Consider the following 11,378-nt stretch of genomic DNA (forward strand, 5'->3'; position numbering starts at 1 on the left):
AGTCCTATTAGGAAATCTCCTTGGAATTTGAGTGTGATGCCTTCCAAACCTATGTATATTGAAAGTATTATATCTTGTGGTTTGGTTATTAGCATTGTTAAACTGAGGTTTGTTTCTGCGGAAACCTGAATTAGTTACATTTCGGAACTTTGAAGGGTTTTCATTTTTAGCAGTATTAAAATTACCATTAGGCTTACGCTCAGTTTTAATAGGCCTCACACTTCTGAATTTCGGCGTCAGAGGGCAATCTGCAACAAGATGTCCTAACTTATTACACCTAAAACAACACCTATGCTCCATTTTCTTTTCAAAGGTTGTTTTGGATGTCGAGGCTGTGTTACCGGCCGTTCGTCTCACATAAGGTGGGACGTACGGGTTGAGTGGAGTACTCTTTTTATAGGTTTTATCTTTTTCTCCACCAGTGGGTAACACTACCTTCTCTCTTGTCTTACCCGATTCGGACAACTTATCCGAATCTGATGAGACTGGACTCGTAACAGAAATTTTCACACTTGAAACAGGCGAACTCGTTTCGCCACTACTAACACTTGGTACTTTACTCGTAACCTTGATTGGAACTGTCTGAGGAACTTCAAAATCAACAGATTTCTGAACACTAGGGTTAAAAGTGTAATTGTGGTTATAAGGTGGTGGAACCTCGTGATAACCAATTCCTCCCCTCTTCGTAAAGGAATCTTGACCACTAACAAGGTGATCAAGAATAGCAGAGGAATTTCTGAATTGCTCAAGTTTTCAGTTCAGTTCCACCACTTTCACCTCGTGGTCAGCAATCTGTTTTTCTCGTTCAGCAATCAGTTTAGTCTTTTCTTCTAAAACCTCATAACTTAGATCAATTACTTCAATTTTTTCAGCAAGTTTTGTTTTTAAGCTTTTAACATCTTTTTCACACGCTTTTATTTTAACTTTGTAACTGTTTTCTCTTGCTTTCATAAAGTGATGATCTTCTTTAAGAGTTTTAAATTCAGCATCTAAACGAACATACTGATCAGTTATGGTAGCAAGTTGCTCAGACAAATTCTCACATTTAGTACAAATAGGTTTAGAACTTACCTCGGAGAGTTGATCATTGTTATCTGCCATGAAAGCTTTTTCCTTACCAGTAGCTTTCTCTTCTCCGGTAATCTTCTCACATTCTTCATTTTCAACCTTAGCCATATTTGCCTGCTCACTAGTTTCATTCGAATGCAAGTTCCAGTTGTATTCACCTGCTTCTCTGGACATCATGGCATTGACTTCTTTACTACTCCCAGTGTGCTGTGCAGACCGGCCTAGACCACGTTCAACTCGCTCGTTTCTGCACTCTTTGGCAAAGTGCCCGTTTTGTTGACAGTTATAGCACCTCACCTTAGACTTGTCGAACCCTGGCCTGCCACCAACAAACTTTCTCCCCGTCTTTCTCATAAACTTCTTCACTCTCCTCACTATCATGGCCAACTGCCATTGTAAATCCATTTCCTCCAGATCATCAGCATCAATCTGGTCATAGTCTTCATCCAGCATCGCTGGATCAACCACATTTCCTTGAATATAGTTTTCATATGAAGCAATAAACGAAGCATAGAGGCCAAACTGCTCTTCAGCAGATTTGACGCTCATTGGCATCTTAGAGTAATTATTGCTTGAGGAACTTGAAGATCCACTAATCTTGCTTGCTGTCTGTTGAGTACCACTTGATCCACCGGCTACAAAGCAAACATCCCCATTTGAGTTTACTGACACATGCCCCTCTTGTGAAGACTTGGCACACGACTCGCCCTTCGAGTAGTAGGCGGCAGAATCAGTCTTTGAACTTGAATTTGAGTTTACTTTAGCACCGTACATGCCTGGATCTTGAACCTGATCCATAGATGTCTCTTTTCTGACCATATTAAGCTCAAAAGTTCTGAGCTTGTTGACAGTGGTTTCAAGATCATAAGTAGGGAAGTCCTTGTCTTCCCTCATCAGCACAGTATACATCTCCCATTTTGGTGGGAGGGCATCGAGAAGCTTTTCCACAATCTCTTCTTCTCGGTAGGAAATGGAGTAGTTACTCAATTCAGTCATTAGATGATAATATCGAGTGATAATATCATCAAGAGATTCGTTCTTCAAGTACTTAAAGACTGAAAATTGAGTTTTGAGCAACTTTATCTTTGAAGCCCGAATACCTACATTCCCTTCAAATCTGTTCTCAAGAGCTTCCCAAAGCTCTCTAGCTGATGTATACTTTCTGAACGTATGGAGGATCTCCTGTGAAAGAGCCATTGTGATTGCAGCATGAGCCTTGCTTTCGGCTTCATACATCTTTTTCTCCTTCTCTTCCATTTTACTGTATTTCTTGATTTGGTCTCGACCCTCATACTCCATGACTGGTGGAATATATCCATCTTGGATGCATACCCACATTTTCGCATCCTGGTACTTAACGTATTGTATGAACCGATCCTTCCAAGCGACAAAATAGGTTCCCTTCAGCAACCTTGGGGCCTTTGTAGCTGACCCCGCTTCAACTTCCATCTTTACAAGCTCCGAAATGTTGATCGACGACATCCTTCTTGAAGACTAAGAAACCCGAAAAAAATTCTGAGTAGGCGAAGTTAAAAATTTCCTCTGAACAGTACTGTAGACGAAGTTAAGGATAACTTCGCTTAAGTAATAACTTCGCTGGATCTTTCTTAAATTCGCGTGACTGGGCGAAGTTGAGAATAACTTCGCTTAGGGTAAGCGAACTTAGAAAGTAGGCGAACTTGAAGAAAAATTCGCTGAGCTAGGCGAACTTGAGGAGAACTTCGCTGAGTTAGGCGAAGTTGAGGAGGTAGGCGAAGTTGTAAATAACTTCGCTTCTCCTTATATCTTTGCCGAAACCCTACGTATCCTGACGGCAACTTCGCCTGATGAACAGCAACTTCGCCTGACGAACTCAAACTTTCTGCAGATCTGAAAATCGGATTTTAACGATGTTTTTGACGGTTTAAAGGCTTGAACACACTGGTAGGAGGCTAGAATGAGCAAAAACACCAAAAACTCGTCTCGTGAATAGTCGAAACGGGACGAATTCTACACCCGCGTGAATATCACGAACCACACAATCGAGCAAAGGCTCTGATACCAATTGTAGGTTCCCTGGACGGATCACACGAGATATCCCGATATACACAGGTGCGGAATCCCTGTGTAGATCGTTACGGACGTAGAACACAAACACACGAACACACGAATACGATACGAACAAACTCACGTTATATTAATAACTCAACACGTGATATAATCACAGTTACAGACTCTCGACCTCACGTCACTTGACTCACTGATTTACACGAACTCGAACTACTTTCTAAACAGTAATCCGTAACCTATATAAATACACGACAACTTCGCCTCAGGCGAAGTTGTCCATAACTTCGCTTGTTCAACAAGTTCGCCTAGGCGAACTTGTTAACAACTTCGCTTGGTTAACAAGTTCGCCTAAGCGAACTTGTCAACAACTTCGCTTTGAACAAACAAATACATAAACAATATTACAGACTCGATTACAGACACTAGACATATGAACTACTGACATTTATGCACCAACAGAGGGGATAAATCAAACTTCATTTCCAAACTCTTGATGATTCCACTATAAAGGGCACTCGCCAAAGCATGTTGGGCTTTAGGGGGGCGGTGTCTTTATTAGAGAAACCGCTAAATAATAAGTGAATGAGTGAAAATGATATTGTATTTTAATTCTTAAAAGTAAATGATTGTAATGAAATCAGTGTGTCAATGGGTCAATGGGTCAACTAACGTAATTATAATAAAACTTAATGATTGTTAATTAAATAAAATTTACATTCAAATTTAGACCATAATTTAGACAATAATTAATTCGAATAGGAAGGAGGGAATATCAAATTTAAAATTTTACAAATCCGTAATTTCCTTAATAAAATGGGTCATTTCTTCCTAATTTCCTTATTTTCCTTACGAATTTGACAAATTTAATTTAAATAATATAATATTTTAACAGAATTATAATATTTTATATCGGTATCTCTATATTAAATCCGTAATCTTTTCTATTGATGAAATAACAAATAATTAATTAAATTATTTATTATATATTATAGTAAAACTTAATTCAAATAGGAAGGAGGGAATATCAAATTTAAATATTTACAAATCCGTAATTAAACCTTACCTTAATAAAATGGGTCATCCTTTCCTAATTTCCTTAATTTCTTTTAGAATTTGACATATTTAATTTATTTTATTTAAATTTAAATAATATAATATTTTAACACAATTATAATATTTTATATCGGTATCTCTATATTTTATATATATATATATATATATATATATATATATATATATATATATATATATATATATATATTATCCGTAATCTCTTCTATTGATTAAATAACAAATAATTAATTAAATTATTTATTATATATTATTTATAAATTAACACATGTGGTGAATGAAATCAAGCAAAAAATAACAAAGGTGGTGAATGAAATCAACAAAAAATAATTAAATTTTCAAAAAGAAATTTTGAATATTTGGTATACAAACTATAGCTAAATATTTCGTATTATTGTCTTGACTTTTTTCATTTTTGAATACTTAAATATTTCATATTCAAGCTACAACTAAATAATATTTCGTATTTAATTAATCTAAATTTACACTTTTAGCTAAATGTAATATTAAATATTACATTATTATTTATTCTTTAAGTATTAAAAATGAAAAATTAAATATTAAAGGAAAGAGGAAAGATAATAATTTAATAGCATTGATGAATATTAATTTAATATATTATTGATTTATTTTATTAACTTGAAATTAGAGAATGAATTGATATAAATGGAAACTATGAGAATCAACCAATAGAAAGGGGTATATGGACTTAAAGCTTATTGCTTTAATAGATAATTAGATGTTTTTTATTTTTTAATTATCAATACCACAATTACGTATTAATCGTTCATAACTTGCTAATTAATTCCTTTTTTTTTTTGAATTGATACAAACAATGGCGGTCAACACCCAAAAAACCCAAAAACGAAAATTCAAATGACCCGTTCTCCGGTTTATCTGAAAGTCAAAGTTCAATACGTGTTCTAAAAATCTATTATTAATAATAATAATAATAATAATAATAATAATAATATTCCAATTGACGTCGGGCCGGTCGATCATTCAAACCCATTTTCCACCCACTCACACATATCCATATTTATAAATAATAATAATAAATTTATAAACCCAACCAAACAAACAATTAAACCAAAAATAATATTTTAAAACCTGACCATTTCCATTTCCATTTCCATTTCAATTTCCACCTGGATGGGCCAATCTTCCTCCACCCAATCGCCGCCGCCGGCGTCACCATCTTACCGGAGATGCCCGATTTCACCCACTCCGACCAAAACCCATCTCTCAGATTTCCCGATTCAACCGTTGATTACACTTATGATATACCCGACGATTGTTTAGCCTTAATTTTCCAGTTTCTAAGCTCCGGTGACCGGAAACGTTGCTCGCTGGTTTCCAGACGATGGTTACTAGTCGAAGGCCAAAGCCGCCACCGCCTCAGTCTCAACGCCCAGTCGGAACTCGTTCCGTTTACTCCTTCACTGTTTTCACGGTTCGATTCCGTTACAAAACTATCCTTACGATGTGACCGTAGATCCGTTAGTATTGACGACAACGGTCTGATTTTAATATCCTTCCGGTGCCGGAGACTCACGCGCCTGAAGCTTCGCGACTGCCGTGAAATCACCGATCTGGGTATGGCGGCGTTGGCTAAGAACTGCAAGCAATTGAAGAAATTTTCATGTGGGTCGTGTACTGTTGGCGCCAAAGGTATGAACGCCTTGCTTGATAATTGTTATTCGCTTGAAGAGTTGTCGGTTAAGCGCTTACGTGGCATCACCGACGGTGGACCGCCGGAGGTTATCGGTCCCGGTGCGGTCGGTAATTCGCTTAGATCTATACTGCTTAAGGAGCTTTATAACGGTCAGTTATTCGGCCCGTTGATTTCGGGTTCGAAGAATTTGAAAACGTTGAAGTTGCTTAGATGTTTAGGTGATTGGGATAAGCTGTTGGAATCGGTTGTGGGTTCGGATTCGGATCGGTTGTTGGTTGAGGTTCATTTGGAGAGGGTTCAAGTGAGTGATTCGGGTTTATCGGCTTTAGCTAATTGTTCTAATTTGGAGATTTTGCATATTGTTAAGACTCCGGATTGTACTAATACTGGCGTGGTTAATGTCGCGGGGAGTTGTAAGTTGTTGAGGAAGCTTCATATTGACGGTTGGAAGACGAATAGGATAGGGAATGAGGCGCTCATTGCGATTGCGAAACATAGTGTGAATCTTCAGGAGCTGGTTTTGATTGGTGTGAACCCAAGCTCGATAAGTTTGGAAGCTATTGCGATGAATTGTAAGAAGTTGGAACGATTGGCTTTGTGTGGGAGTGATACGATATCGGATGGTGAGATTTTTTGTATTGCGTCGAAATGTGTTGCGTTGAAGAAGGTTTGTATTAAAGGGTGTCCGGTTTCGGATGAAGGGATTGGGGCTTTTGCTTTCGGGTGTCCGAATTTGGTTAAGATTAAGGTGAAGAAGTGTAGGAATGTGACCGGTGAAGTTGGGGATTGGTTAAAGTCTAAAAGAGGGTCTTTGGTGGTTAATTTGGATGTGTGCGCGGTTGAAGGTGAGAATGTGGATGTAACGATCAGTGAAAGTGGTGCACGAGAGGACCAGCCAATTGAGTCACCGGCTGCAATGAACCAGGAGTCGTTGGCTACTAGCTCTAGTGGTCGAGGGTCCATCTTTAAGACGCGGTTTGGGCTTCTTGGTGGCAGGGGATTTGTGAGTAGCACTTTCAGGAGGTGGTCAGTTGGTCAAAGCAGCTCTAATGGTAACTAATCATACCATAGTCAAGTTTATGTGTTGTAACTTCTAAGATCAAGACTATGTTAATTTATTTGCTTTCTTTTTCGTCTTACAAATGAGATATGTTACATTTTTATCTATTTATGATTACAATTTCTTGATCTTGATCAATTAATTCGCTTTCCTTTTCATCTTACATATGGTTGGAATTTAACAATTAGGCTTGTTTGTTAGCCTATTATAGTAATAGTTTTTCATATTACCCATATTGCACTTCTTAGGTGTCCTACTTTGATGGTATGTATGTTAGATACAACACACAATCACAATGTGTGGAACCCTGTTTCTTGAAGAGTTGGGTAAAAACTCAGTTGGTGAGGCATAGTTGGAAGAGTGACTCAAAAGCATGACCTTAAATAGCTTGTTTAAAGGAATTGGACGTAAGTTGCTTGTAAAGATGGTGATGTGTTGGGTTTGGTGTTTTCAGCCTTATATCCAGTTTGCCGCTGACCATTTTGTTTGAACCATCACATCTATCCGTTATATGACCCCTCGCAGACCCTGAAGCTCAACCATGCATACGTTATAGCCCCCTGTTGCAAACCCTATCTAGTCGTAGTCCTTTATTGGTACTGTACCAATATACACGAACCAAGATAGTACAGGGTGACTCTCAACCGGCCCACGGCGACTCTTCAATTTTTGGTGTTATCAGGCCTTATATCCGGTTTGCAGCTGACCATTTTTGTTTGAATCATCACATCTATTTGTTATATGACCCCTCGCGAACCCTAAAGCCTGACCGTGCATATGTTTAGCCCCTTGTTGTGAATCCTGTCTGGTTGTGGTCCTTTATTGGTACCGTACCAAGTTACACACACGGAACAAGATAGTACAGGGCGACTCAACCAGCCCGTGGTGATGTTAAGTGCAAAATGCTTCAATCAAAACCGTCACATCGCCCTCGGACTCGAGCACGGGCACGATCGATTCGACAAGAGAGGATGCACCCGGATCAGAGTTTTCCTTTTGTTTTCTTTTAAGACTCAAATACATACGTATGCTTGTTGAAAATATTTTACCAACACCCACACCATTTTCAGATAGACTAAAGTTTCTAAAACAGTGGAATACTATATGTACCTTGAAGCACTCAAAGTCTAACTTGGGTAAAGAATGATTGAACCATTCATCAGTCTAATCAATCCAGTGTAAGCTGACTTGGCTTGCATGGTCGACCATGTGACAACTGCCCGATCCGACCCGACCCAGGTACCCGTTTTCGAATCCGATTCCTTTTATGATTTAAAATTTGATTATTAATCGTGGTAGATTTAACATTTAAATAAATCATATAAATTTTTATATTACTTGCTAATAATAATATTGATAATAATAATAATTCCTTTCCGCCGTCCCGCCCTTTTCCTCTCTTGTCGCCGTCCCGCCCCTTTGTATCTCTTGTCGCCGTCCCGCCCCTCTGCTTAACCTTTGAGCCTTGAACTCCTTTTCTCTTAACTCTTTGCTTGTCCTTTGGTTCTTCCCGCCTAAGGATGTCTGCGCAGCTCCACGCGCCAGACTCCTTACAAGGAAGCCTGCGCGAAGACCAGCTGTTCCTGCGATACGCGAGGCGAACTGTTCCCGCAGCGCGCTAAGAATGGTAGTTCTTCCCGCGGCGCGCGAAGGATTATGGTTCTTCCCGCGGCGCGCTAAGAATTGTAGTTCTTCCCGCGACGCGCTAAGGATTATAGTCTTCCCGCGGCGCGCTAAGGATTGTTCTCTGTCTGCCTTCGCCCGCGCGCGCGCTCGAGTCTTCTCGCGCTAGACCTTAAGTCTTTTCTTCAGTTTAGGTCAGCCTGTATGCTTTTGAATATCTTATCTTTTGTATGAGCACTGTAGGTCAGTTCCGACATCTGTCCGAAAAGCCACTTTCGGCGCAGCATGCGCACCAATCCTATTGGTTGACAGAAAAAGTGACTGACATAATCTTTTGAAATCTTCTTTTGCATGTCTTGAACAGTGTTTTATCTGACACCTCCCATGCTTTGATCTGTAACCTGTCAGCCTTTCCCCATCCCCTGCAGCTGCCGGCATATCTTTTGATATCTTTTGCTTTTGTTTTCTTGTGCTTTTTTTTAATATCTTTTGCTTGATTTGATGAGATCTTTTCCCCTTTTCAAGGGATGGTGTTCCCTTGGGTTTTTCCTATAAATTAAGCTAATTTCTTGTTATTTACACTACACACACTACACTCAAACACTCCCCAAATCTCTCTCCCTTTGCTCTCTGCCCTAGTTCCTCAGCAGCAGCTCCAACTCCTCTCCTTGCCTCCGTCTTCTCTTCTGTCCTGCCCAGATCTCGGTAAATATAAATATATATATTTTGTTTTAATTTGTTTAACTAACAAAAATCGATACTTACTGCATATATTCAAGACTTAAAAACCAATCATTAAACCAATAACCTCTTATTTATAGGTTAACTTGTGCTTGTTTAAAATTTGGATTCTTGCTTATCTTTCAACGCACCGTTTACAAGTGAGTAATCTCGTACTTAATCCCCTTTTATTTTTAACGTTTTGGGATGTTCATGTGTTCGTACAACTTGAGTCTTAAACTTGTTTATGAAATTTATGTGCGCAAGACCCCATGTGTTATGGACGTTTACTTGGCTGTTTATTTGTATGTGTGAATCATTAACCGCTTTGTTCGGCCTATTCCGAAGTTTTCATGGATCCATTAGATGAACACGGGAGACCTATCGTTTACGGTTTTCTTGTTTTGTTTACACATGCACGTATGATTACTTGTTTTTGTGCTCGATTGGGAGCACGGATTGAACTATGAGCTATGATCTATTTAGGCTTGATCAAAATCTGATTACACCCTATGTTAAACCCCAGTTAAGCACATGTTGCGCGCAGTGTTTGTTATTATCTATTTATATCTATTAAACTTGATTTCTCACCGACACGCAAGTGTTGACGTTTTATTTTAACACATGTCCAGGTTTGCTGTAGCTGCTTTTGGAATCTCAAGGACACGTAGGATGCTTTCTTTTTCTTTGGACCTAGATTAAAATGTAACAAGACAAGTTATGTTATTTGGATATTTTGAGTTATGATATGATTTATGTTACTTTATGAATTTGTGTTCTGCGCGTGCGCAATGAAAACGAATTTATTAAATATGGACATCCAAATAGTGTCGCGAGTAATGAAACAATACGTGGCGCCCCGATGTATAATCCGCCATCGGTTGGGGTGTTACAGACCATGGGTCTTATCTTGATTTCTCTAAGTGCTCTAGTGCCAACCCCTTAGCTCAAAGCAGGCAACATAACATCACTTCCACATTCACATAGGTGAGTATTTTACAAAATATAAACCCAAAACTTAAATGTTCATCCAACTGACAGGACAGAGCACCTGTGTTATGTTTTAGAAATAGTTTGAAAGCATAAATGTTTTTTGTATTTTACAAAAGTGATAAGGAAACATACGATAGGGGATGTTAGAGCATTAGGTTTCAACCCCTATTATATGTGAGGGGTGTTTCTATAACTTGAAGAGTGATTTAGAATGTTGAGTGAGGAATTTTTATATTTTATAAAACATAGTGAGGTAAGGCTGTCTACATTTTACCCTCCTCAGACCCTATCATAGCTTTGCTATTGGTGAGATATACTGAGTACGATGATGATGATGATAAAACATAGTGATTTTTCTGTATATTTGAAAAACTATTGTTCATCCTATATAATTTTTAATACATTTTAAAAGTGATTGTGTGTAAAAGAAAGAGAAATGGTAATGATAAACGTATAAAAAAAGTATTGTTTAATTGAAAAATAGAAAGAAAATGTAGGGAACGCTTTGGTTTATACTTGTATGTTTACATAGTAAACATATGCATACATGCGCTTACTATTGATGTCACTAAGACAACTTTACTAACCATTTTTTATAAACCACACAAAATGGATATAAACCATCATTTTAGGGCATTACTTTACGTGCGTTATAAAAAATTAAAAAATCGATTATATAACCTTTGCGACTTAAAGGCGTAACAAGCATTTTAGATCCTAGTAACTAGTGGTAAAAAAGACCACCAACTTCCCTCCTTTTAACCCTTATATTCTTTGGAAATCATGTTATTGAGCCATGCAATTATCGAGTATTAATTTCATATATGCCCTTACAAACTTGAAAATTCTTATATATACCCAACCAACGCTAAAAATATTATGTGTATCCTACTTTAATGAATTTTACTTAATGGCCATTCTACCTCTTCCCATTATATTTGTTCGAACCTATTTTTTATTTGGATTTGGATCGACATCGCGATAACCAAGCGAAAAATAATAAATTAAGCAAAAAATGGGCAAATAAAAAATTAGCATACATGAAATTTTAAAGTTTTACAAAAACCAAAGTAAAATTGTCAATTATTAAACTGTTTCTAATGATTTGGTTATTTGGTA

At 37.8% G+C, this 11,378-nt stretch overlaps 1 pseudogene; it reads left to right on the top strand.

The window, feature by feature from the left end:
• The first annotated feature begins 5,205 nt into the window (after positions 1–5,205).
• Positions 5,206–7,061, top strand: LOC143541300 (F-box protein SKIP2 pseudogene; annotated as a pseudogene).
• Positions 7,062–11,378: the final 4,317 nt, after the last annotated feature.

Source organism: Bidens hawaiensis, unplaced genomic scaffold (assembly GCF_021521415.1).
Source record: "Bidens hawaiensis isolate Kalapana, Puna unplaced genomic scaffold, B.hawaiensis_p1.1 tig00012490_1, whole genome shotgun sequence".
Taxonomy (NCBI): domain Eukaryota; kingdom Viridiplantae; phylum Streptophyta; class Magnoliopsida; order Asterales; family Asteraceae; genus Bidens; species Bidens hawaiensis.